A 26,731-nucleotide genomic window follows, 5' to 3' on the forward strand; every position below is an offset into this window, starting at 1 on the left:
GAGAAGAGTTCAATGAGTTGATGGGTGTAATCAGTAAACAGAGGGCTGCTCAGGCCCTTCCAGAGGGATTGGTGACAAACTACAGGAGATTCACAAGCACCAAAGTGCCTCCGAAACCCTCACCCCTAGGATGGCAACAGACATGTGTGGCAGGTGCACCCTCATAGCGAAAAGCTGTCATGTTCAGTGCTCCCCTTCCCCCATCCAACCACCAGGTGTGGAACAGAGGGGCCCAAGTCGAAGGACTCACCACTCAACCAGTCCTTTCTCCAAGAATCCCTTATGTTAACTCCCTGACAATGCGAGAGAAACAGAATCACAGAGGATATAACTAATGTATTAATTCAAATGAAATTCCATGCCTCTGAAAGATCAGCTACCCAGCATTGGCCACAATGATACTGTACACGTGTGCCACACAGTGGATGGTGAAACTGTTAGCTATACAGAGTGAGATGACCTCCAGCTCGATTTTATCTAGCCAATCTATCGGGGAACAATGTATTCTAATGGCCTATTGTGGCTGACCTTTTCAGATTGAATATTGAGTTCTCAACTGATAGACGGAGTGAGTACCAGGATCACCTGGGGAGCTTGTCAAACTTCACATGCCCCAAGAGTCCTAGCCCCAATTCTGGTACTCCCTGCCTAAGATATCAGCTACTAGATAGACAGCAAGGAATTAGATGTGAAGTTGTTTGCACCCAATACAAGGTCTACCATTCAATGTGGCTCAGTATGTAGTTCTTGAATAAATGGATGAATAACTTAATTTAGTTGTTTTTTTAACCATAGAATTTAGAGGGTTTTTTAAAATGTATTTGTTTATTTTGAGAGAGAGAGCATGCAGGGGTGGGGGGAGAGAGAGAGAGAGAGAGAGAGAGATTCCCAAGCAGGCTCCGTGCTGTCAGTGCAGAGCCCGACTCAGGGCTCTGTCTCATGAACAGCGGCGAGATCATGACCTGAGCCGAGATCAAGAGTCAGATGTTCGACCGACCAAGTCACCCAGGTGTCCCTAGAATTTGGAGTTTGAAGAGACTTTCTAACTCAGTCAAACACCTTAATGACAGAAATAAGGTACAGAGTGGTGATGTGATTTGTCCAATATCACACATTTAAATAATGGCTTAGCATGGCTACTAAAATTCGAAGAATATTCAGAGTAGTGAGTATAAAAATGTAAGTTAATCAACAAACATAACTTTTCTGCAAAAGGCAAAGCAACAGTTTGAGAGGACTGGTCAGATGGTGTGACTGAGAGGGATAAAGAGACATGCAAGGATCACACATCAAATGTAGGGCCATGGATCTGTCCTATCTTTAGGTTCCTGCCCTCCACATTCTGAAAAGACCTACTGCCAACTAAGCCTGTCCTCCAAGCCTAAGCTTACAAATTACAGCAGATGGGCATCGTTTACCAGGGAAGTATTTCCTTTAGCAGGAGAAAAGGAATCAGTGTCAAATGCCAATTTGGTACCTCAAAGATTCTGGAAGAGATGTTCATTGATTGGGAATGATTTAGATGAGATTCCATTTCAAGACCTATGATCTCTATTATGAAATTCCTTACCACCATTAAAACATCTTTTCCTGAAGCAATAGCGGTATCAAGAACATGGCTATCAATTTGAGAGGAAAGGCTACTTATTTCTAAGGTCGAGAGCCAATAAATCATTCAACATTGAAACAGCTACTTCTTTTTTCCCTGGGCAAAGGCCAAAATAAAAATCAGAGCCTCTCCTTGCAGGTGAAATTCTTTCCAATACTTCATACTCCAAGAGCCTATGCATAAATCTACTTGGTTTTAGGTTGCCAGAGAGCAGGATGTTATTTTAAACAAACATACCACCGGGAGTGACACTTTCCATGGGGCCACTAAGATACCACTTAGCGAAGATAATGATGAGGCACAATCATCTTCTTAGACTCTTCTTTGGTGATTGAGCAGCTAGAAGGAAACACTGATTTGGGGAGCCCGCAAATTTATCAAGCAAATGCCTTTTGATAGTAGGAGCACTTTATGAAACTGGGCTCCATGAAGTTCCATGATATGTCTTTGGATTCTATCCATCCACCCAAATGGTTTAAACCAAAATCAAGTGCTGCCATATGAAATATTTTTAAAATGTGTGTTTGATCCTAATTAAAAATGTTTATGGCCACTATTTTTCCAAAAATATCTCTTGTGTATGCCAACAATTGAGCCCACAATCTATGTTATCTGTGCCCTCAACCACTTGCACTGTTCTTCATCTTTGAAACCAGCTGTTAAAGGGCATTAAGAGTGAGGTCACTTAGCCTCCAAAGAGGATCATTTGACAGTGCTACACAAAGTCATCCACTGATGAAAGATAATAGTCTTTGCAACTGTGTGTGGCCTGTACCATTGCACAATGTCATTGAGACCAGAGAAGTCACCAGGGACACCTTTCTGAAATTAAAACATGCATTCTACTGCCTTGTTTTCCCTGAGAAAACTGATTTGTGAAATCCACCAGTCACATAAGGTTTAAAAACCTTCAGACGGCAAAACTTGCAATATATACAACAAGTTTCATCCTAAGGTAAAATTATCCCTCATCACTCATATTTTCACAACTCTGGTGTTAATAGTTAAAATAATAAGATTTTAAGTAAGTTTTTTGTTTTTTTTAATGTTTATCTATTTTGAGAGAGAGTGTGCGTGTGTGTGTGTGAGCAGGGGAGGGGCAGAGACAGAGGAAGAGAGAGAAAATCCCAAGCAGCCTTCATGCTCAGTGTGGAACCCAACACAGGGCTCAATCTCATGAACTATGAGATCATGACCTGAGCTGAAATCAAGAGCCAGACGCTTAACCAACTGAGCCACCCAGGTGCCCCAAGGAAGTTTTTCGAAGGCAAGTAAGTCCTTAGCAAATGTGAAAATAAAAAGTTTCTTGACCAGAGTGATTTCCACAAAATGTTAAATGCAGCACTTAGGTTAATACGTGTCTGAGTATTTAACTGCATCCTTCCAGGCAGATCTCAACATAAAAAAATAAGGAAGAATGGAAAGAAACCTGTTTACCCCAGGAGAGGCTCACTTCTCATCTTAATAGGAATTTCAGTTGTAATAAACTTGCTAAAATTATTTTAGGGTGAGAGATTAATTATAATTCTAAATAACGAGACATTTTCTTCTTCAATTGGTCATGATACAACAATTATAGTTGGCAAGCTCTCCCTTGGTCACACTTATAATCTATGACATTAAAATATAGCTGTGGTTTAGTCAAGGCCAATGAAATCAAGCAACTCTGTACTGGGTGTGGAATGAAATGTTATATTAGCAATTCCACTTTAATGAGTTTATCTTAAGGAAATAAAGATACGAGCAAAGATTAATGCACAAAGATATTCATAGCAAGATCTTTCTTTCTTTCTTTCTTTCCTTCCTTCTTTTAGAGAGTGAGCAAGCAGGGGTGAGGGACAGAGGGAGAGACAGAGGCAGGGAGAGGTGCCCCAGCAGGATTTGTGCATAAGAAAAAATTGAAAACAATTCTAATGCTTAGTAACGGGTCACTAAATAGATCATGGTACTGCCATAAAAATGATGATTTTTTTTTTCCTGGTGGCTCAGTTGATTAAGCAACCGACTCTTGATTTCGGCTCAGGTCATGATCCCACAGTTCATGGGACTGAGCCCCACATTGAGCTCTGCAATGACAGTGTGAAGCCTGCTTGGGATTCTCTCTCCCTCTCTTTCTGCCCCTGCCCCACTCTCTTTCTTTCAAAATAAATAAATAAATAAATAAACTTAAAAAAAAGACAGATGAGTTTATTTTTAGAAAAAAAATTTCATATACAGAGAAAATAGTCCAGAAGAATATATGGTATTATTATATATGGATTATATTATGGGTTATAATTATGGGTTATCTTAACTTTCTTCCTTCTTTCTAAGTTTTCTACAATAAATATGTAAAGACTTACATAACTTTATTTTTAAAAACACATTTTATAGAAAAGAATAACAATGTTAGAGGCCAAAATGTTATTTGCCAGATGTTTGTCTTAGATACCTGCAAGCCCTCCTTCCTACTTAAAAAGTCAGGATGGGCTAAGAGGATGAAACAGATAAACCTAACATCTCAGTGACTAAATCCAATGAGAGGTTAGTTTTTATAAATGCGATGGTACAATGCAGCTGTTCCTATACAGCTCCCTTAAGCAGTTCTTCTCTGATCAGTGACCCAGGAACCAAGGTTCTTTTAACCTGTTGGCTTCACTAGACCCTTTGCATTAGATCGGCAGGGAAGGGGAAGAGAGAATTTGTAGGGTTACACAGAAGGTTTTCTTAGCCAGTACCAGATATAACACATAATATCACCCAAATCCATTGTCCAGAATTCAGTCATATTGTCGTGTCTAACTGCAAGGAAGACTGAGAAACATGTAGCTATGTGACTGGAAGGAAAAGAAATTATTTGGTCATCAACTAGCCCATTGCAGCCACACTACCATAACCAAGATGGGCATGACTTCCACATGATCACTCTTCTTGGTACATGGAGGTGAGGGTGAGGCATCCTTCCAAGAAGTAGAAAATGAGGAAATGAAAATTAACATAGCTGAAGCCAACTCAAATTCATGAAATATATCAAAATCTCACCTATTTGAGCAATGAACAGGAGATTAGATGGACATTAAAAAGGAGGGCATTCTCACCTATGCCCTATATTCTGGGACTTATTTTTTTCAACCCCCAACTCATGATCACAATACCAGAATGGAATGTTTCATGCGATCTCTGACAGAAATCTGGATTGGCTACATGTAAATGACTGAGGATCTGATAGCACCCACAGAAACATGATTGTACCAACAGAGCTGAAAATGTGGCACAAACATTAATTTATCCCAATATTTTAAAAATTTATTTATTTATTTATTTGTTTGTTTGTTTATTTATTTTGAGTGTGTATGTGTGTGTGTGTGTGTGCACAAGCAAGGGAGGGGCAGAGAGACAGGGAGAGAGAGAATCCTAAGCAGGTTCTGCACTGTTAGCGCTTGACCTCACAAACCGTGAGATCGTGTCCTGAGCCGCAATCAAAAGTCAAACGCTTAACTGGCTGAGCCAACCAGGTGCCCCAGGGTAGTCAAATATTTAAGATGAAAGCTAACAAAGTGAAGCACTCTATCTGAAGAATAAGTGTGTGAATAAAAAATAACCCAGTGAAGAAATGGGCAGAAAACATGAATAGACACTTTTCTAAAGAAGACATCCGGATGGCCAACAGGCACATGAAAAGATGTCCAGCGTCGCTCCTTATCAGGGAAATACAAATCAAAACCACACTCAGGTATCACTTCATGCCAGTCAGAGTGGCCAAAATGAACAAATCAGGAGACCATAGATGCTGGAGAGGATGTGGAGAAACGGGAACCCTCTTGCACTGTTGGTGGGAATGCAAATTGGTGCAGCCGCTCTGGAAAGCAGTGTGGAGGTTCCTCAGAAAATTAAAAATAGACCTACCCTATGACCCAGCAATAGCACTGCTAGGAATTTATCCAAGGGATACAGGAGCACTGATGCATAGGGCCACTTGTACCCCAATGTTCATAGCAGCACTCTCAACAATAGCCAAATTATGGAAAGAGCCTAAATGTCCATCAACTGATGAATGGATAAAGAAAATGTGGTTTATATACACAATGGAATACTACGTGGCAATGAGAAAAAATGAAATATGGCCTTTTGTAGCAACGTGGATGGAACTGGAGAGTGTGATGCTAAGTGAAATAAGCCATACAGAGAAAGACAGATACCATATGGTTTCACTCTTATGTGGATCCTGAGAAACTTAACAGGAACCCATGGGGGAGGGGAAGGGGAAAAAAAAAAAGAGGTTAGAGTGGGAGAGAGCCAAAGCATAAGAGACTGTTAAAAACTGAGAACAAACTGAGGGTTGATGGGGGGTGGGAGGGAGGAGAGGGTGGGTGATGGGTATTGAGGAGGGCACCTTTTGGGATGAGCACTGGGTGTTGTATGGAAACCAATTTGTCAATAAATTTCATATATTAAAAAAAAATGATCTTCAGAAAATCCGGTAAAAGAGCTAGAAAAGAGGAAGAATTTGGCAGTTTAGTCATCACTATTCAGGGAGAGACATTAAATTATATTCATTGAACCCTGTGGCTCTCATGCTTATAAATATTTCACACATATTGTACCATTTAATTCTATAACAACTCTATGAAATAGCTTCTGTTGTTGTAGCATTCCAACAGATGAGGAAACAGATGGTCAGGGAGTGCAGGGACCTTAAAGCAGGGATCTGCTTTAAGTTTTCAGTTTCTAAGCACTGGAGTCAAAAGTGAACCAATGGTTTCTGACACCAGAAGCTGAGAGGCAGTGAGCTCACTGCATCACATGGGACATGAAAATCATGGTTACCCAAGAGGTGTATCCTACGGCAGGACAGGAATAATTCATCAGGTCCCACCTTAGCCTGAATGAAATATGTCCCCATTCAGTTGTTCCTAAACTTGGGTGGTGTTTTCTGTGAGCTTATAAAATTCCAGTTACCAAGCTCCATCCAACCCCTAACACCTCTAGTAGTACAATTCAAGGATTCATATTCTTACAAAGCTCCTATGGTGATTCTAATATGCAGTAACATTCAGAAATTCATACTCCAGAATCTCCCTTCTTTAGCTCTGATTCATACATTTGAAATATTCTATTGAAAAATTCAGCCATGTGGTTGATGGGATAGGGTATCCTAGATGATATACATAAAATTCTACTCATAGGGAAATTTGTTACTCTTTTGTAAATTAAAAGGTTAGCTTCTAATTTTGTAAATTCATCTTTTAGAAACTTTATCAACTGTCCCACCCCAAATCTGTCCATTTCACTTTGTAGTTTGGGTAGAGGAGCCAACAGTCCAAGAGTTTTCCCGGTATTAACACTGTAAGTTCCACATCCCAGGAGATTCCTCTGGTCAAATTGGTATGGTTGGTAGGGTGACCAATTCATCCTGGTTTTCCTGAGAATGCACCATGTTTTCAAATTGAAGGTCCCATGTGCTGGGAACCCCCTGAGTCCCAAGCAACCTGTGTCAGTTGGTCACCCTAACTGGTCACAAACAACTGCCTTCCTATGAGACCCTGCATAGTCTGATAATATCAGACAAATTCTCTATTTTATCGTTTACTAAAATATATCTTCCCAAGACTCAATGATTTCCAGAGTTTTTAGGAAATAAGGATTTTGTTCCTAATGAAACCTCATAAATATTAAAACATATAGCATAAGGGTGCCTGGGTGGCTTAGTCGGTTGAATGCCCGACTTCAGCTCAGGTCATGATCTCACATTTTGTGAGTCTGAGCCCCCCATCCTCCTGTCTGCTGTCAGCAACAGCTCGGAGCTTGCTTCAGATCCTCTGTCCCCATCTCACTCTGCCCCACCTCCACTTGCACGCTCTCTTTCTCAAAAATAAATAAAAAACATTAAAAATAGAAAAATAAAACATATAGTTTATGGAGCACTGTGAAGACTTATTCAGAGAAAAGAAACTCCTCATTAAGGATTTCTCAAAAATGGAATGCTCTGTAATTTCCTTACATCCTTTCATAAATAGGACTGAAAAAGCAAACCAAATATATGTTGCTATATAGGTCCAAATATTAATAGGACGGGATCTAAGAGTCACATCATAAATGTGATCATAGCAATTCCGAGGTTCCTGGAACCTGCAAAAAACTTAATGTCACCAAGTGTTCCTCTCTGATTAGGAGTTCAGGCTTCATTCCCCATCTCTCACATAAGCAGGCTATGTTTCAAATGAGTGACCCAAGACAGTGAGTTTGCCTAATAGATTTCCACTTTGCTTGTGAGATCTTTTCTTTATGCAAGAATGCTGGGTCAGTCGTTTATACATTAACACATTTGAATATTCATAAACAGTATCTGCTTTAATGTTCCCAAACTCTGCTTCATGAATAATTCACATGTTTGACAGCAACCTATGTTATTCAATTTATTTAAAGACTACAATCAATATAGCATGCTGCTCCAAAACATAGCAACCAGTCCTTTAACTATAGTGTGCTTCAAAATTTCTTTCCAGTTATTTCTCCATCACACTGAACTACAAATATAGGGTAATTACTAATAATTCTATCTCCATTTTGCATGTCACCACAATCAACATATTGATTGCTTTTTGATTATAATAAACGGTTGGTTAAATTGAAGGTTTGCGATTAAGAATGTTAAGCTCTGATATTTATTTAATTCAGCTGCACCAATTTAGGCTCTACATGGTAATTTCATAAAAGCTATTGAGAATCAGAGTAGTTATTTGAATCAAGTTGTAAAGAGAGCCCAGTTTCCCCAGGAGAATCTGGCATTTGAGTAAATTACACCAAGTAGGGGTTTGGTTTTGCCTCTTAGAGCATACAAATCACTCCAGCATTATGCTCATTTTGATATGTAAATATCAAAGCAGAGAAAAACAGGAAATTTTTTTAGGTTAATTTTTTACGTTAGGATTTAAAGAAGCAAGTTTCAGAGAAAGAATAAATGAAGACTTATTTAAAAACAAACAAACAAACAAAACAACTTTATCCTCAACTGGCTGGGTGAAGAGAAAAACAAGAATTATAGAAGAAATATGACAGAATAGTCACTTTGATAGAGAATTTGAGAAATTATCAAGATTTTGGCTTCAGCCAGGAAACCCATTTCAAAGAACTGAAAACCCTCAATGTTTTAGAATCCCTTAGGAGAAGATACCAAGTTTTTGTATAAACCCAATATTGCAGTTACAAAGACCAGCCCAAACTAGAATAATCAGTGATTGGAAATTCTTGATAACATCATGAAGACCTTTCATCTCCTCTCCTCTTATTTTCTTTGAATGGCCATCTCTCAACACCTTCCTCATTTATTTAATTAAGAAATAAAGTATGTTCCATCGAAGACTGTGTCCCTCACCTCCACTAACCAAAAACATGAAGAAGTTATACAGAACCAGCTTTCATATTTTCTTAACTCTAAGGCATGTATGTTTTATACTGTAATGTTTCTGAAATCAGGTTGGGTAGTAAATATATTCTTTCCTTATTTTTCCCCTAAAAGCTGTTATTTATTGCATAGTCTCATGATTCATATTGTCTTAAAATGAAACTATGGTACTGTTATTGTTCATGGGCTCATCTAAACTAGATTCCTCTTGGAACTATAATCAACCAGGGCCATGCCTGACTTTGTACAGAAAACTAAGTCCCTCCTATACATAAAGCCACTGTGGAAACTAAGTCTTCCAGATGCCCTACTTTTAGTACAACATGGTTCACTTCCATGTCACCTTTTTTGTCATCTCTTCTCTCCTAGACTCTTCCTCATACTATTTTGTCCTTCCTTTCTCTTGCCTCAACCACTACTGTTCCTCTTCCCATTGTACTCTTGGGAAACTACTTCTTATGCATAAATTCCACAGGATTTTCAACATCACCAAGTGTTCCCTAAGTATCTTGCCTAACCTGAAACCCAGACCTTTCCAAAGAAAACGTCTTGCCTTGACACCCTCTGAAGAGTTGCTTCTTAGTTTGCTATACCTGATGTACTCTGAGGTCAAAAGATTATCTTGACAGCATCTTCCTTAAGCAATGATGCATTCAGGGCATTATTCTTCCATCCTTAAGTAAAATCCTCTTTTCCTTGAAGGCCCAAAGCCTGGCTTTACTGTCTTCCCTTCCTCATCTCTCTTATTTGTTGACCTCCTCAAATGTCCCATCATTCACTGTGAACCTTGGCTTTTCATCTATCATCTCCCTCTTTCCCCCAGTCTATCATCATCGATGGTTCCTTCAATGTCTATATGAAAGACCCATCCAGTGCTTCTTTACTTATTCAACTCTAAATACCATCACCTTCACCTATTTCAATTGACATACGTTGGGTCTCACCACCACCTAAAATTATTCCACCTCTATATGCCATTACTTGGATAATAATGTCCTATCTTGTTTTCTCATTCTGGAATTCGCACTGTTTGTTCTTGACTCTTGTTTCTTCATTCTCTCTGCATTTACTTTTCTATCTAATCTAGACCCCACAAATCACTTTTACCATTCTCCATCCAGTTTCCTCTACTGCCTTCTTTTTTGATTCTTCCATCACACATGCCCAGGAAAACTCCATGACTGAAGTACGCAACCACTTGCCTTTGTGCTCCACACCTCGTCTGTTAGCCATGATGGGAAAAAAAAAAAATTATACAAACACTTATAGTCAGGCCACTCAGAATTCATGTACTCCAAACAGGTTCTCAGTGAGTATATGGCAATCCTTCTGTTGTCTGGGTAGCTTTACTCCCACTCTACAGAAATCATTTGAAACTTCTCCCTCCTTTTCTTAATCTATATCCCATCACTTCTCACTCTCTGTAAGAGACTTCACCTTAAGGAAAATAGAATTCATCATTTGGGAACACCTTCAACTTTGTTCTACTCAATGCACAAATTTACTTTTGTCTGTACCTCTTTCTCCTTTTCTCCATTGCCAAAATGGGAAAGATGTCCTGCCTTTTATCCAAATCTATTCTACTTGTAATCTGATCTCATTTGGTTCTACCATCTCTCAATATTGTATCTTCACTCGTACCCTCACACTACTGCTCTCCTGAAAGCATTTCAACGTTTATTTATTTTTGGGACAGAGAGAGACAGAGCATGAATGGGGGAGGGGCAGAGAGAGAGGGAGACACAGAATCGGAAACAGGCTCCAGGCTCTGAGCCATCAGCCCAGAGCCCGACGCAGGGCTCGAACTCACGGACCGTGAGATTGTGACCTGGCTGAAGTCAGACGCTTAACCGACTGCGCCACCCAGGCGCCCCTCTCCTGAAAGCATTTAAACAGGCCCTAATATTTCCCATCTTAAAAAATACACCCATTCTCAACTCCACATCCATTCAGGCTCTCTCGTCTTTCAAAAACGTATCTGCTCACTATCTCCTCTTCTTCACCTGTCATTTATTCCTTGGCTGCTGCAATCTTGGCTTTTCACTCCACTGAAGTGACTCTCACTGAGATTCCAATCCATATTGCCAAATCCAGGGGACTCTTGCAAGTCTGTATTAGAGCTCTGTAGCATTTGACCATATTAACCATGTCATTCTTTTGAAGATCTCTTCCCTGGGCTTCTGTAAAGTCATGGTCTCTGTTTCCTTTCTGCTTCTTTGGCCACTTTTTTTCAGTCTCTCTCTTTAAAAAAAAAAAAAACAAACTTTTTTTAATGTTTATTTTTGAGAGAGAGACAGAGCACAAGCTGGGGAGGGGCAGGGGTGGGGGGAGACACAGAATCTGAAGCAGGCTCCAGGCTCCAAGCTGACAGCAGAACCTGATGTGGGACTTGAACCCAGGGATTTCAAGCTCATGACCTGAGCTGAAGTTGGATGCTTAATCAACTGAGCCACCCAGGCACCCAGTTATTAACCTCTTTCTGTAGTCACCTCTTCCTCTGTCCAACCTGTGAATGTAGATGACCCTCAGAGCTCTGTTTTGGACCTTCTCTCTTCTACACTGGATGATCACTGCTATTTCTATGCCTAAAGTATCATCCACACTGTGTCAGTTCAAGTTTTCCAAGAAGCATCCACCAAGATGTGATTAGATATGCAAGAGATTTATTGGGAGAAATATCTGTGAAGGATAAAGGAGAGGCAGCAGAAGTAAGTTGGGAAAAGAATTTAGATCATGATATCATTTCAACAACTCACCTATGAAAGAAGAGGGTAAAGGAAAATCAGTAGGAAGAGTCTCAGACTGCCATCGAGTTCTAAGACAGTTTCAGTCAGGCGCACAGGGAATCCTGGAGCCAAAGTTGCCTTTTAAGTAGTCCTATGGCTAGCTGGGAAGTGTGGCCTTGGTGTGAACACAGTGCAGGATTCAAAGGTTGGGGGAGAGGTGGTCAGCTGGGTCTGTCAGTCAAGTGTGCTTCTCAGACCAGGTTCACCTGAAGGAAGTCTGAGCACCGCACTTTCATAGCTATCATCAATATCAGTAAATTTCAACCTTGGCAGAGCATCAGAATCCTGAAGGAGCTCTTTAAAAACATATGTATGTAGATTCTGCCGCCTGAGAATTTTGATTTAGTCAGGCTTAGATGAAGTTAGACATGTTATTTGCAAAAAGCGTCATAGGCAAATCTGATTCCTAGCCAAGTTTGGAAACAAAGATCTTCATGTTGATGGCTTGAATTGCTCTATTCGGGGTAGGTCTCCACCTTGAGGTCCATACCCATATAAGCAACAGGTCTTTGCATTTGGATGTCCCAAATTAAAGTCAATATAATCAGCCCCAAGTGTGCTCCTTTTCCTGATTTCCCTACTTCAGTGAATGCCAATACCTTTCAGTGGTCCAAACCAAAAGGCATGGCATCCTAATTGATCCCTCTTTCCCTTTTTCCTCACTGTCTCTTACTCATCAAGTCCTGTTGACTCTGCCTTCTTGATATTTGCTGAATATCCCTCTCTTTCCTGGTGTCACTATGTTAGTTTAAGCTATCATTCTTGCCCACATTCTTGACCCCTCTAATTCATTCATTACATGACAGCAAGGTGATCCTTCCATATTTGGTGATGTCACTCTATTGTCTCCTCATGGCCTACCAGATAAAGTCCAGAATCCTTTACATATTACACAAGGCCCTACACATTTGAACCCTTGTTTATCAGTCCTGCCTTAACTCTTGTCATCATCCTGCTTCCTGCTGATCTATTTGGAGTTCTGGGAGATCTCTAGGCACTTGTTTCAGCTCTAACTTCTTCCTGGAATATACTGCCTACTTCCTTTCCTTGCTAATCCCTGGTGTCTCAAGGCTCCATTTGAATTCACTTCCTTCTTAAACCTTCCTTAAGGTCAGTGTCTCTTTCCACTTCCACCAAGATGAGTTGATGCCCTTGCACTCCCATCACATCCTACCACTGCATGTTTCACAAAGATTAATGTGATCCTTGAGGCTGTGAATGTGCCTTCTTCAATGGTACATCTCCAGGACTTGGCACACTGGAGCTCTCAAGCTGAGGTACCTTGAGGTTATGAGCAGTAGAAGAGCACAGGCTTTGGATTTCACCATGGCCTATTTCTGAATAACCTTGGCAAACACTTAAACTCTTAGACCTTCAGTCTTCTCATTTGTAAACCAAAAAATATCCCTCTGAATTGCTAAATAGATCATCTATGTAAAGCATGGTGCCTGTCATTTGGAAGTATACCCTAAAATTCTAGTTTTTTTATTCTCTTCACTTTTGCAAGATCTCAGTTTAACACTTCATCTAATTGAATCTGATCTGTTTCCCCCTTAGAGCTGTTTCCTTCCTGTATATTAGACCATCTTCCCACAGCTCATCCACACAGCTACCTTCCTCTTTTCTTTGATTTCTTCCATGAGCCAATTCCTGTACCTCATTGCTGAGGCAGACACCACTAATGGTTTTTGCAGAAACCGTGGCGTCAGACACAACAGCAGATCCATAAGTTACTGCACATCCATGTGAGCAAAGGCTAGGGCTTGAATCCCCAGGTGGGAAATGATAAATATAATTGCTGAAGTGGATACCATTAATGGTTTTTGCAGAAATCATACTGTAAGATCCTCCATCATATGGACACATGAACTCCCCCAAGAGCAACTAGGATAATAAATTCTGGTGTATCAGAAGTTCTTAGCCAGATCTTGGGCATTAAAACACAACCTCACTTAAGCTTTTCCTAGGGACAAAGCAAAAGCTAGGTAACAAATCCTTCTCACCCAGATGTTCTAAAAAAAATGACTTATGACTCCTGTCCTACATAGATTAATTAACTAACTAACTAATTAAATCTGCTAGTATTTACTGAGTACCTTCTAAGTACTAGGCACTGTGAATGGTCTAGGGATAAATACAGTTGTGAACTGAAAGCAGCTTAGCACAGTGGCTAAGATCATGGGCTCCAGTTCCTGTCTGCCTGAACTCAAATGTAGGCCCCATACTCATTACTTGTATGACCTTGATCAGCAAGCTGTGGTGTGCCTTGGTTTTCTTGAAAGTAAATTGAATATATATAATAGTATATTTCTGATAAGTCTTCAAAGAATAAATGCATTAACACATGTTAAGATTTACTTAGAGCAGTGTCTGCCACTGTATAAATTTAAATATGTTAACCATGATTATTGTGGGAACACAGAGGAGGGGTATCCAGCCTAGGCTTGGAGACCAGTAAGGGCTTCCCAGAGGAAATGATGTCTAAACTGAAACTGGAAGGATGATGGTAGGTGAAGGAAAAGATGATTTAGGCAGGAACTGCATATGCAAAGCTCCACAGCACAGTGACAATGATCCACAGGGGAAAACTGTTAGAGCTGCTGGGTTATAGTGCATACATGTGTACGTGTGTGTGCATGTGCGTGTGTTGGAAATAGGGGAGCTAGAGAGAGAGAGATGATAAAGGTAAGCAGGTGTTCCCCCTGTCCTCCATTTGTCCCTTCTATTTAAATTCTCCTCCACCCTACTCTTTGTCCCAAGACTGACTACTATGGACTACTTTTGTGGCTCCTTTGCTTACTGACTTCCAGTTGTTACTTGGCCAGAGAGTAGCCCTGGAAGGCCATCAGAAGGAGGGAGGAGAGTACAGGTGGGCTTACTCCTTGGTGCTCTTCCCAGGGAGCCACAGCTTCTTCCAATCACCCTTCCTCACCCACAATCTTTCCCAGGCATGAGGAAAGATTCCCAGCCCAAGAAAGCACCTAGGGAAGGAAGTCACCAAGCCTGATATTCTTTGGATCTCTGGATATTTCTAACACTGACTGGATGTTTGCAACCCTAGCCCAAGGGTCAGCCTTAAGGAGCAAAGAGAAAAAAACTCTCTATCTTTCTCTTTTCTTAAATATTTTATTTTATTTTATTTTATTTTATTTTACTTTATTTTATTTTATTTTATTTTATTTTATTTTATTTACTTTATTTGTTTTTAAGTGGGCTCCATGGCCAATGTGGGACTCAAACTCATAACCCTGGTTAGGCATGGCCTAACCATTTGATGGAAGTATTATCTGCTTTGTACTATGACACTCACCTCTTTGTTCTAAATACCTCAGGAGGGGCTCTAGAGATGGGATCCATAAAGTGAGTTAGCCCCACAGATTATCTAGGACAAAAATACATTGGTTTAATATGCTCGTGATATTTTACCTGTTACACAAAGATTAGCAATAATGTGTATATAATGCACTATACAATTCCTGGCCTGTAGAAAGCACTTATACAGTACCTGTTACTATTTTGTAAGTTAGAGATAATGGCTGATGTGATTATTATAAATTCTTAAGAAGTGATTCTTCAAAGCTCTCTCTACTGCACCCAGATGAATACAGCCCCATTTTCACAGCCTTTCTTCTTTCTCAGTTTATGTTTTTTAACTCTGTATCTGGATTCTTCCGTGTGGAGCTATCTCAATCCTATTATCACCTGCCAGGCTAATCTGTTGACTGTTCTGGTTTCCAACACTCTTCTGCTCTGCCCTTGGAAACACATCTCCAAATAGGAATGGGTCAACCACTGCAGCTGTCCCTGATTCCAACTTGCAAAGCTTTCAGGAACAGAGCTTCCTCAGGGCCACCTGAACTTAAACCTTTGCCAGGCCTGAGAGCTGCTGGCACTACCAGACATGGCCTCTAGGGGCACTCGGGTCTCTCTAGTCACCAGAGCTGCAGTGGGCAGGTAGATATCACAGGAATGGATGCTTTTACATGAAACAAGTTCTTGATCTTAATGTAACTAGAAAAACACTAGACTGGCTTTATTTGCACAGTTCCCAGGTTCTGTAGGGTATGATAAAATATTTGCAAACCTGACAAATGAATAGTATCTAGAATACATAAGAAAATCTCAAAACTCAATAGTGAAAAACAAACAATGCAATTAAAAAATAAGCAAAAGACATAAAGAGACATTTCCCTGAGGAAGACACACAGATGGAAAAAAAAATAGCACATGAAAAGATATTCAACGTCATTAGCAACTAGAGGATTTCCAATTAAAACCACAAAGAAATACCACCATGCACGGCTAAAATCCAAAACACCGATAGTACCAAATGCTGCCAAGGATGTGGAGAAATCCAATCACTCATGCAGTGATGGTGGAAAATGTAGAATGGTACAACCACTCTGGAAAAGAGTCTGGCAGTTTCTTTAAAAATGAAACAGTTACTATACTACCCATCAGCTGCACCCCTGGGTATTTATACCAGAGAAATAAAAAATTATGTTCACACAAAATGTGTACACTAATGTTTACAGTAGTTTTATTCATAATAGCCCCACAATGGAAACATTTCAGATGTCCTTCAAAGAGTAAATAGTTAAACAAATGATGTTACACCCGTATCATGTAACACTACTCAACAAAAAAAGGAAACAAACTACTGATGCACACAACTTGGATGCATTTCCAGGGAATTATGATGAGTGGAAAAAAAAATCCAAAAGATTACAGAATGTTTCCATTTATCCAACATTTTTGAATGACAAATTAGAGAAATGGAAAACAGTGATAGGTAGGAGTCAAGGAACAGGGTAAGTGGTAGGAAGCAAGTTTGATTACAAAAAAGCATTGTGAGATATGTGGTAATGGAAATATTTTGTTTTGTATCTTGATTCTATCAATGTCCATGTCCTGGTTGTGATACTGTTCCATAGTTTTGTAAGACTTTACCATTAGGGATAAGGGGTAAAAGGATTATGGAATCGCTCTGCAATATTTCTTACAATTGCATTTAAATCTCAAATTATCTCAAAATAAAAAGTTTAACTTAATAATGGAAAAACGCTACTTAAAATTCAGCAATTGTTCAATATTGGCATAATTTACTAATTTTGATCATTAGTTACTTTGGATTTACCTGTTATGCCCTTAGTTTCTTAATGTGTGTTTATTTTTGAGAGAGATAGAGACAAAGAGTGAATGGGGGAGGGGCAGAGAGAGGGAGACGCAGAATCCGAAGCAGGCTCTAGGCTCTGAGCTGTCAACACACAGCCTGATGCAGGACTTGAACTCACCAGCCATGAGATCATGACCTGAGCAGAAGTCAGATGCTTAACTGACTGAGCCACCCAGGCGCCCCACCTTTTATGCCCTTATTAAAGTCATTTTACTAATTTAAATATGACCAAACTCCCTACCTCCAACCCACATACACATGCACACACATGTACACACATTTACCTAAATATTAAATACTCCTACTCTTCAGGTCTAGTGTGGTGCCTAGCAATCTATATTTCTAGTAATCAGATAATTCTGATACATACTAAAACACTTCTTTAGGTGAAATTTGGTATCTTTCCCTATCATTCTAAATTAATATTCCAAAGTCACCTATAACAGATCAAGCAGTGTCAGTGATAGGACAGCGCTTTGCCAAGCAAACATCTTCCCAGGAAGTCTGGCTCCTGCTATTTCATAGGACATGTTTCCTATTGGAGTGCATAGCCTCCTACTTCCTGTGTGCATTAACACCATCTCTGCTCACCTCTCCAGACTGTACAGGTGACCCATTCAGTTGCACCTGGAGGAAAAACATGGCATTGAGAGTCTTGAGTTCAAAATGAAGGTCTTTTGAAAAGTACAGATGTTCTGACCTTAAAATAAAACTCCTACCGTTACAGTTCTGGATCTTGCAAATGGTAAAGAATGAGAAGAAAGTTTCCTGTCAAAACAAAAGCTCTGGACTCCATGTAATCATATATTCTTGTCCTGGGGTAAAGGTTTGCAGCTAAGCTAAGGGATAGCATTTCCTTCTAAAATCTATTTAAGGCAAACAGGGATTTAAAAAGACACACAAGTTACCTCTGATACCAAATAGCAAGAATTAAAACCTGCACTAGACAGCTGCTTGCTTCCAAAAATGTCTTGGCAGGAACACAGCTGCAACTTTTCTGAAATCTGAGGAATCAAATTCAGAGAGAAAGTTGGGGGCTAAAGAAATCAAGACTTTAGAATACCAAAGCATTAGAAAGTTGAGAGGAATGTCATCAAGTAGGCAAGTAATTCATGCCAAATAAATCCATGTCAAGGCAGAGGAGCAGTGCAATGAGGCTGGGAAAGGGAGATAGATATACTTTTATATCCTAGCACTTGAAGACCTTTTCCAACATACTTCATGGCCAGGTGTGGACTCTTCTATCAAGCAAGTGGGCTTTCTCCCAGAGGACAAAGAGATAAACTTCTCTCTGTTAGAGGCAGGTATGGAAGAATGAACATGGACTGAACATTCCTGAAAACTCCACTTGGTTTTTGTACTGGCCAGAGAACTTGGCTTCACATAATGAAGATTTGGGATAATTAAGCAAAGTAGGAATTAATCATAAGGAAACGTAAAGAATCTAGCCCCGAAAAGGAGTGTGAGGGGCATCTGGGTGGCTCAGTCGGTTAAGCCTCTGACCTTGACTCAAGTCATGATCTCACGGTTTGTGAGTTTGAGCCGCACATTGGGCTTGCTGCTGTCAGGGCAGAGCCTGCTTTGGATCCTCTGTTTCCTCTCCAGCTCTTGAGTGCAAGAGTGTTCTTTGTCTCTCCCAAAAATAAACATGAAACAAAGGAAGGAAGAAAGAAAGAGAGAAAAGGAGTGCAGGGGTGCCTGGGTGGTCCAGTTGGTTGAAAGGCTGACTTTGGCTCAGGTCATACTCTTGCATTTGTGGGTTCAAGCCCTGCATCAGGCTCTGTACTGACAGCTCAGAGCCTGGAGCCTGTTTCAGATTCTCTGTCTCCCTCTCTCTCTGCCCCTCCCCCACTCATGCTTTGTCTCTCTCTCAAAAATAAACATTAAAAAAACTTTTTAAAAATAATAATAAAATAAAATGTTTAAAAATTTTTGAAGAAAGAAAGAAAGAAAGAAAGAAAAAAAGAAAGGAGTGTGAACTGAGGTGGGCTAAGCAGTTAAGCCCACTGCCAAGGTCATGCCAGCCTGGTTGGGTGCCATTGCTGCTGCAGCTACTACTGCTATAAACTGAACGCTGCCAATGGCTCTGCTACCATTGAGTCCTGAGGGGCACCACTGTTGTCGACATCACTAGGGAAGCGATCTCTTCTGAGAATAGGATGAATCAGAATGAAAGGTCCTAATGATTCAGGACCTCCAGAAGTGTAGCCTATAAATTTGTATTTTAAAACATAATCCTCAAAGTGATTTTAAAGATCTCCCGATTTGGGTAGCAATTACTTAAATATGGAATAATAATTGTTATTGTTCTTCTCAAGGCTTTCCTGTTTGTTTCATGTTCAAAATTACTCAATGGCTTATTACTACCTATGGAAAATGAGGTTCAGATTCCTTAGGCTGGCATGCAGTACCCCAGGTTCTCTGGCCCTACCCCATTTTTCCAGACATGTCCCCCTCTCTCCTCTGTGTACCCAACACAGCAGTCCCACTGGACTACCTTGATCATTCCACAACTGTGCTGATACTCCTCTTGGCTCTGCTCCCATTTTTACCTGCTGAAATGTCTTCATTTTTCAGGTCACCTCCACCACAAGTTTTCCTTAACTACTTCTCAGCTTTCTCTGACACATGTCTTTTTCAATACATCATATTATGACGCTGACATAGATTTCTGACATATATGGTATTTATAATAATAGATAATAATCTTTGCATCACCTATTATATATACAATAGTACCTGATTCATAATAGATATTCAATAAATATATAAACAAGGGATGCCTGGGTGGCTCAGTCAGTTGAGCATCCAACTCTGGATTTCAGCTCAGGTCATGATCCCAGAGTCATGGGATCGAGGCCCCGTATCAGGCTCTGCACTGAGCGTGGAGCCTGCTTAAGATTCTCTCTCTCTCTCTCTCTCTCTCTCTCTCTCTCTCTCTCTGTCCCTCTCTCCCATTCACGTGCATGCTGTCTCTCTCAAACTGAAAAAAAAAAAAAATGTGTGTGTGTGTATGTATGTATATATATACAATATAAGCTATACACACACACACACACACACACACACACACACAAGCCATTTTGGGAAAATTTCCAGTCAGATTTATAAAGTACATTAACCACGATAAATGTCTCCAATCAGGGGCAGAGCTGGCCACAAATTCTGGTGTTCTAAACAATAGTCCATTTTTCACATTTATAGATCATGACTCCTTAACACGAACGGATGATCACACTAAGTCCCCTCAACTACAAATGTTGCTTACACTAAAACAACTGAATACCAATACAACTATGTTTTACATAGTTGGATCATGCCCCTGCCCTCAAAGTTAAAATTAAGAATGTCTATTAACTTAAAACAAATAACGGGGCGCCTGGGTGGCGCAGTCGGTTAAGCGTCCGACTTCAGCCAGGTCACGATCTCGCGGTCTGTGAGTTCGAGCCCCGCGTCGGGCTCTGGGCTGATGGCTCAGAGCCTGGAGCCTGTTTCCGATTCTGTGTCTCCCTCTCTCTCTGCCCCTCCCCCGTTCATGCTCTGTCTCTCTCTGTCCCAAAAATAAAATAAAACGTTGAAAAAATAAATAAATAAATAAAAAATAAAACAAATATTACACAAAGATCATTCCTGTCTGTGGTAGCCAGAGATAAATACTTCATTGTAAATATGTGGCAGTGAATTTGACTTAGAAAATTCCAAAAACCAAGTATCTACTTTTTTAAGGGCTTAACCACAAAGAAAAGGTTGCTCATTTACCTCCCAGGTCAAAGTTTGAAGGCTGAGAGTGATTGGCACAATAGTGTGTGGTTAAAAAGGAAGAAGGACTGAGTTTTGGATTTCATTTCTGTGGTCACCTTATTTCAGAGAGCCATTGCTGTGAAATTATAAACAAAGTACTTCCATTTTTCTCTGTATCTTGAATGTTTCTTCTAACTAAATTTACAAAACCAAGTCAAGCCAAAATGAAAATAAAAAAAAAAAAAAAAAAACAAAGCCCTTAACTCCTTTGCTTTGACCTGGCAGATCAGAACTACATAAACATAGAGGTGAAATAAGTGTGGGGAAGGGCTTTATTGATGGAACTGTGAGGTGGTCAGTGAGTCTGGAGATTCCATCCAGAATTCAATCCATACTCAGGAAAGGACTGTGAAAAAAGCCTCAACATAGGATGATCCCATGACTCTTCATTTATTCAACAAACATTTACTACATGTCTGGCACTGTAGGTCTTGGGGTAAGTAAGACATAGTCTGTCTCCTCATAGAAATTATCGTTCAGTGAAGAACATAACAAATGTTTGTACAGATGATCATCCTGCTGTGGTGACAACAGTTCCTACAAAGGAGATGCATGCAGTGTATCCTGAGATTGTGTAACAGGGGTCCCAACACCAGCTCACTTCTTGGCCTCTAGACTTTTAGTATTTACCTCTACTGTTTGTCCTCAGTTTGCTTAGCTCTTCATTTTACTCATTATGTCAGTCCTGTCTATTCCAGCTCCCTCTTCTCCAGAGCTCTGGCAAATCATTACACCTGTGTCACTTTTATGCATCCAGAATTTGGAAAAACCAATACTATTTTCTGCATAGTACCCTAGTCCGGCCAGAGCTAATTAGAAGAATTATCATCGTGGATGATCCCAGACAAGATTCTTTAGATTCCTATCATTCTAAAACAGAATCTGCATTGTCTACAGAAGGTAGTGTGGGAGGCCTGCATTAAATGACAGCAATCCATGCCCCCCCTCCGCCCCCACCCCGGGAACCACCAACAGTCCTCTCTCTTTCCTTCAGTGGCAATGGGAGTGTCATCATAGCCTCTATGAGATGATGCCTCATGTAAAATGCTCATAGACAGGTTTTTTCCTGCTGCACTCTCCGGAGGTTGGGAGCATTATCATTGCTCAGGCATATTTACTCAGGCCAGTATCTATAATCTTGACCAGCTAATACAATGCCCACAAACTGATAAAGTTCTTGATTTTCACATTAGTTTTTCTTATTTCCTTTTAGGTCATAAATATGGAGACCTGCTCTGCTCAAAGATGCCCAATTGTGGACATCAATCTGTGGAGAGGTAAAAGTGAGGATGAGAAGGATCAACAAAGTTCTGTACAACCCATTTATGCAGTCACACAACATTTGTTCACCCTTCTACATACCCTTCTGGGTTTCATGCTAAAGAAGATTCAAGGTGAGAAAGATACAGTTCCAATTTCTAGGCAATAGGTTCGACTGAGCTGAAATAGAAAGATCACCCTCAAACAATAATATTGATGGTAAAAAAAAAAAACCTAACAAAAAATTTTAATACAGAGTTAAGCTTGAAAGCAAGTAAAGGAAATTCCCAGGTGCTAGGGACACAAAACAGGAGTTGGAGCCAAACCCCTTAAGAAAATATTGACAAATCAATATTAGCCTCAGAGGCCAAGGACTATAATATTAGTGGTTTCATGGAGATGAGAGGTGAGGATTTGAGCTTCCCACAAAAACCAGGCTCACAAGGCCGCTCTGCTCATGATAAAGAAATGGAAGGACACTGACCACTGACGAAGGAAGGGTCAAAGAAGCTATTTATCCACCAAGGGAAGGTGGCATCCATCAGAAATCAGAACCTCAAATCTGTGTCACAAGTGTGAGAGGCTACAAATTCAGACTATCCTGTGGAGATATGAACACCAAACCAAAAGATTAACCTAGAAACTTTTCCAGAGCCACTGAAAACTTTAGGACTCTAGAAAAGGTATCATATAACTATCTTGAAGAGATGTCCACCATGTTGAGAGTCCCCAAAACCATGCTGAGGTTCAGTGATTTGCTAGGAGGACTCACAGGACTTAACATATAGTCATACTCATGGCTAGGATTTATTATACTAAAAGAATACAATTGGCAAAGAAAAAAGCATATGGGCAAAGTTCAGGGAAAACCAATTACAGTTTTCCAAGAGTCTGCTCCCAGTAAAGTCACATAAGACACATTTAATTCCCCTAGCAAGGATTTGTTACAACATGTGAATGTTCCCAGAGCACCTGGGTGGCTCAGTCAGTTAAGCGTCTGACTTTGGCTCAGGTCAGGATCTTGCGGTCCCATGGGTTCGGGCCCCTGTTGGGCTCTGTGCTGACAGCTCACAGCCTGGACACTGCTTTGGATTCTTGTGTCCCTCTCTCTCTCTGCACTCCCCTGCTCTCTCTCTTTCTCTCTCTCTGTCAAAAATAAATAAACATTAAAAAAACAAAAACATGTAAAATGTTCTCTACCAGGGAAGCTCATTAGAGACTCAGAGTCTGTTAATTAGGCAGTTGGCCAGGTAGGCATCCTCTCCCTATCTCATACCCAGGTGCAAGACTCTCAAGAGGAAAGTAAGGGTTCATCATAAGCCAAATTGTACAATTTAAGTAGAGAGAACCACTCTGATCAGTCCTGAGAATAGTGGGACCACTCCTAAAATCTAAGTGTGAGATATAGAACCACAAAGACATCTTAAGTATTCTTATCACACACCAAAAAAGCTAACTATGTGATATGATGGATGTGTTACATAACTTGATTGTGAGAATTCTTTCACAATGTATATATATATATCCATATATATATATGGATATATATATATATATATATATATATCCAAAACATCACATCGTATGCTTTAAATACAATTTTGTTTGTCAGTTATACCACAATAAAACTGGGGGAAAGGGAGGGGGAGCAAACATAAACAAACCAACAAAACCCAAATCCATTTCTGTTAGTTACAACCAAGAATTTTGATGTATATAAGAACAATCTGGGGGCACCTGAGTGGCTCACTTGGTTGAGCGTCCGACTCTTGATTTCAGCTCAGGTCATGGGCTCACTCTCCATGAGTTTGAGCCCCACAATCTGAAAGATACTTTAAAATAATATATGGGCTCTGGAGCTTCAAGATTTTTGGCACCTGGTGGGAGAAACATACATATACAGACCTAACTATATATAATTTGGAAAATGCTGTAACAGACACACCTACAAAGCACTCTGCAAACCCAATGGAGGGAGTCTTTTTGTTGTTGAGTGGAGCAGGGTTCCAGGTCAGGCTTCCCCAGGAACTGACAAAACAGGAACTGAGTGTCTAAATGTCCATAAGATTTCATCATACAAATAGGAGAGGGAAAAGATTTGTATTTAAAGGGAAAGACATGATCAAATGTACGGTAGGAGGAAGCTGAGTCTGAAGATAAAGTAACTTAGGGTATGAGCACCATTACATTTAAGTTTGAAGAAAAAATAGGGAGGGTATCTGAAGAAGGATAAGGAAAATTAAGGCAGATAAGTAGGTAGAACTAAGTTCTATAAAACCTAAAATTGACATTCCAAAATATTTGAACACTATTCTTGTTGGATTTCTGTCACTTTTAGAGCCAAGGCATATCGGACCATCACCTGCATGAGCTGGTGGGAGAGGAGTGGGTCACTGAAATGAGGAATGGATTGGAGCCAGAGGGCAATCATACAGCCCCAAGGCTAGTCACTGAAAACAGGACAAAAACCAGTAAATTATTTTAGGTTTAAAGAGCCTTATTCAGATAAAAGAACAAAGAGGAAACAAAAGACATACTGGAAGAAACAGAAAACAATTAGCAAGGTGATAAATTTAAATCTAACTATATCAATAATTACAACCCTAATTAAAAGACAGAGATGATCATGTATCAATTTTGGCTCATCAGTTGTGTTATGGACTGAATTTTGTCCCCTGACAAATCCCTTTCTTGAAGTGCTAATCCAGAGTGACTATATCAGGAGATACGGTTTTAGGAGCTAATTAAGGTTAAATGAGGTCATAAGGGTGGGGCTCTAATTCAGTAGAACTGTGGCCATATAAGGAGAGGAAGAGAGGTAATCTCTGTCTCTGTCTCCCTATCAGTGTGTGTGTGTGTGTGTGTGTGTGTGTGTGTGTGTGTGTGATTTTACCCAGAAAAGGAAGAAGGTGTCATCTGCAAGCCAGGAAAATTGCCTTCACCACCAGTAGTGACTGAATAGACTGGGTCCTTCGTCTTGGATGTCTGTTTCCAGAACTGTGAAAAATAGTATCTGTTGTTTAAGCTACCCAGTCTATGGAATTTGTTATGGAAGACAAAGCTGAGAAAAAATGCAACCAATGTACTACATTAAGGCAAGAAGTCAATAATAGGGAAACGGGTGCAGGAGTAAAGGGATCTATGGGAACGCTAGTAGTTTTCACTTAATTTTTCTGTAAAGTCAAAACTGCTCAAAAAAGATAGTCTATTAGTTTTTTTAAAGGCGGAAATTGTCCAACTGGTTATAGAAGCAAGATTCCCTATATAGCACATGTAAAAAATGCACATTATAAAGACACAAAAGGTTAAAAGAGAGAGGACAGGAAAAGATATATCAGACTAATGCTAATCAAAATAAAGCTGAAGAGCCTATATTAATATCAAGACACAAAAGGTTTGAAAAAAGAGAGTCTTTCCAGAGACACAGAAAGTCAATTCATAATGATAAAGTGTCAACCTACCACAAGGACACAACAATCTTAAACATTTATGCAATAACAGAGCTCCAAATAAACATAAAGCAAAAATGTACAGAACTGCAAGGAATAGTAAATAAATCCATAATTATAGTCAGAGATTTCAATAACCCTCTCTCAAGAATTAATAGAACAAATAAAGGAAAAGTCAGTAAAAGCTATAGAAGACTTGAACACTGTCAACCAACTTGACCTAGTCAATGATTATAGAACACTGCATCCCTACACAGCAGAAAACATACTCTTTTCAAATGCATACACAACATTTACCAAAACACATCATATTTTGAAGTCTTGACAAATTTTAAATGATTCAAGTAATTGTATATTTTATGGCCAGTGTGAAATTAAAAATCAACAACAGAGGAGCACCTGGGTGGCTCAGTCAGTTGGATGGATCATGACTCAGGTCATGATCGCTGTTTCGTGAGTTCGAGCCCCACATTGGGCTTGCTGTCAGCCTGTCAGCATAGAGCTCACTTCAGATCCTCTGCCCCCTCTCGATGCCCCTCCCCTACTTGTGTTCTCCCCAAAATAAATAAATATTTTTAAAAATCAATAACAGAAAGATCTTTGTGAAATCTCCACATACATTTGACCCCTGAACAACATGGAGGTTAGGGACGCTGATCTGCCACACAGTCAAAAATCCACATATAACTTTTGACTCCCCGAAACTTAACTACTAATAGCCTACTATTGACTGGAAGCCTTACTGATAGCATAAACAGTCAATTAACACATATTTTGTATGCTACATGTATTATATACTGTAAATATAGCTTATCTATACAATAAAATAAGCTATAGAAAAGAAAACGTTATTAAGAAAATTGCAAGAAAGATGGGAATGCAAGCTGGTACAGCCACTCTGGAGAACAGTATGGAGGTTCCTCAAAAAATTAAAACTAGAACTACCCTACGACCCAGCAATTGTGCTACTAGGTATTGATCCAAGGGAAACAGGTGTGCTGTTTCAAATGGACATATACACCCCAATGTTTATAGCAGCACTATCAACAATAGCCAAAGTATGGAAAGAGCCCTAATGTCCATTGATGGATGAATGGATAAAGAAGATGTGGTATACACACACACACACACACACACACACACACACACACATACACACACAATGGAGTATTACTTGGCAATCAAAAAGAATGAAATCTTGCCATTTGCAACTATGTGGATGGACCTGGAGGGTATTATGCTAAGTGAAATTAGTCAGTCAGAGAA

General features: G+C 39.9%; 1 protein-coding gene across 4 annotated transcripts in view; it reads right to left on the reverse strand.

Annotated features, from left to right (window-relative positions):
* The window catches only part of MIER3 (MIER family member 3), a 194,106-nt gene that overhangs the window by 63,112 nt on the left and 104,263 nt on the right, over positions 1 to 26,731 (reverse strand). For 2 of the 4 annotated variants that reach the window (XM_047864619.1, XM_047864611.1), the window contains exon 4: positions 10,997 to 11,234. The gene's annotated coding sequence lies outside the window, so the exon portion shown is untranslated. Of the gene's footprint in view, positions 1 to 10,100; positions 10,448 to 10,996; positions 11,235 to 15,089; positions 15,163 to 26,731 lie in introns of those variants that run through there. The other 2 variants (XM_047864627.1, XM_047864634.1) reach the window with 2 other exon arrangements.

Source organism: Prionailurus viverrinus, chromosome A1 (genome assembly GCF_022837055.1).
Source record: "Prionailurus viverrinus isolate Anna chromosome A1, UM_Priviv_1.0, whole genome shotgun sequence".
In the NCBI taxonomy this organism is placed as follows: Eukaryota; Metazoa; Chordata; class Mammalia; order Carnivora; family Felidae; genus Prionailurus; species Prionailurus viverrinus.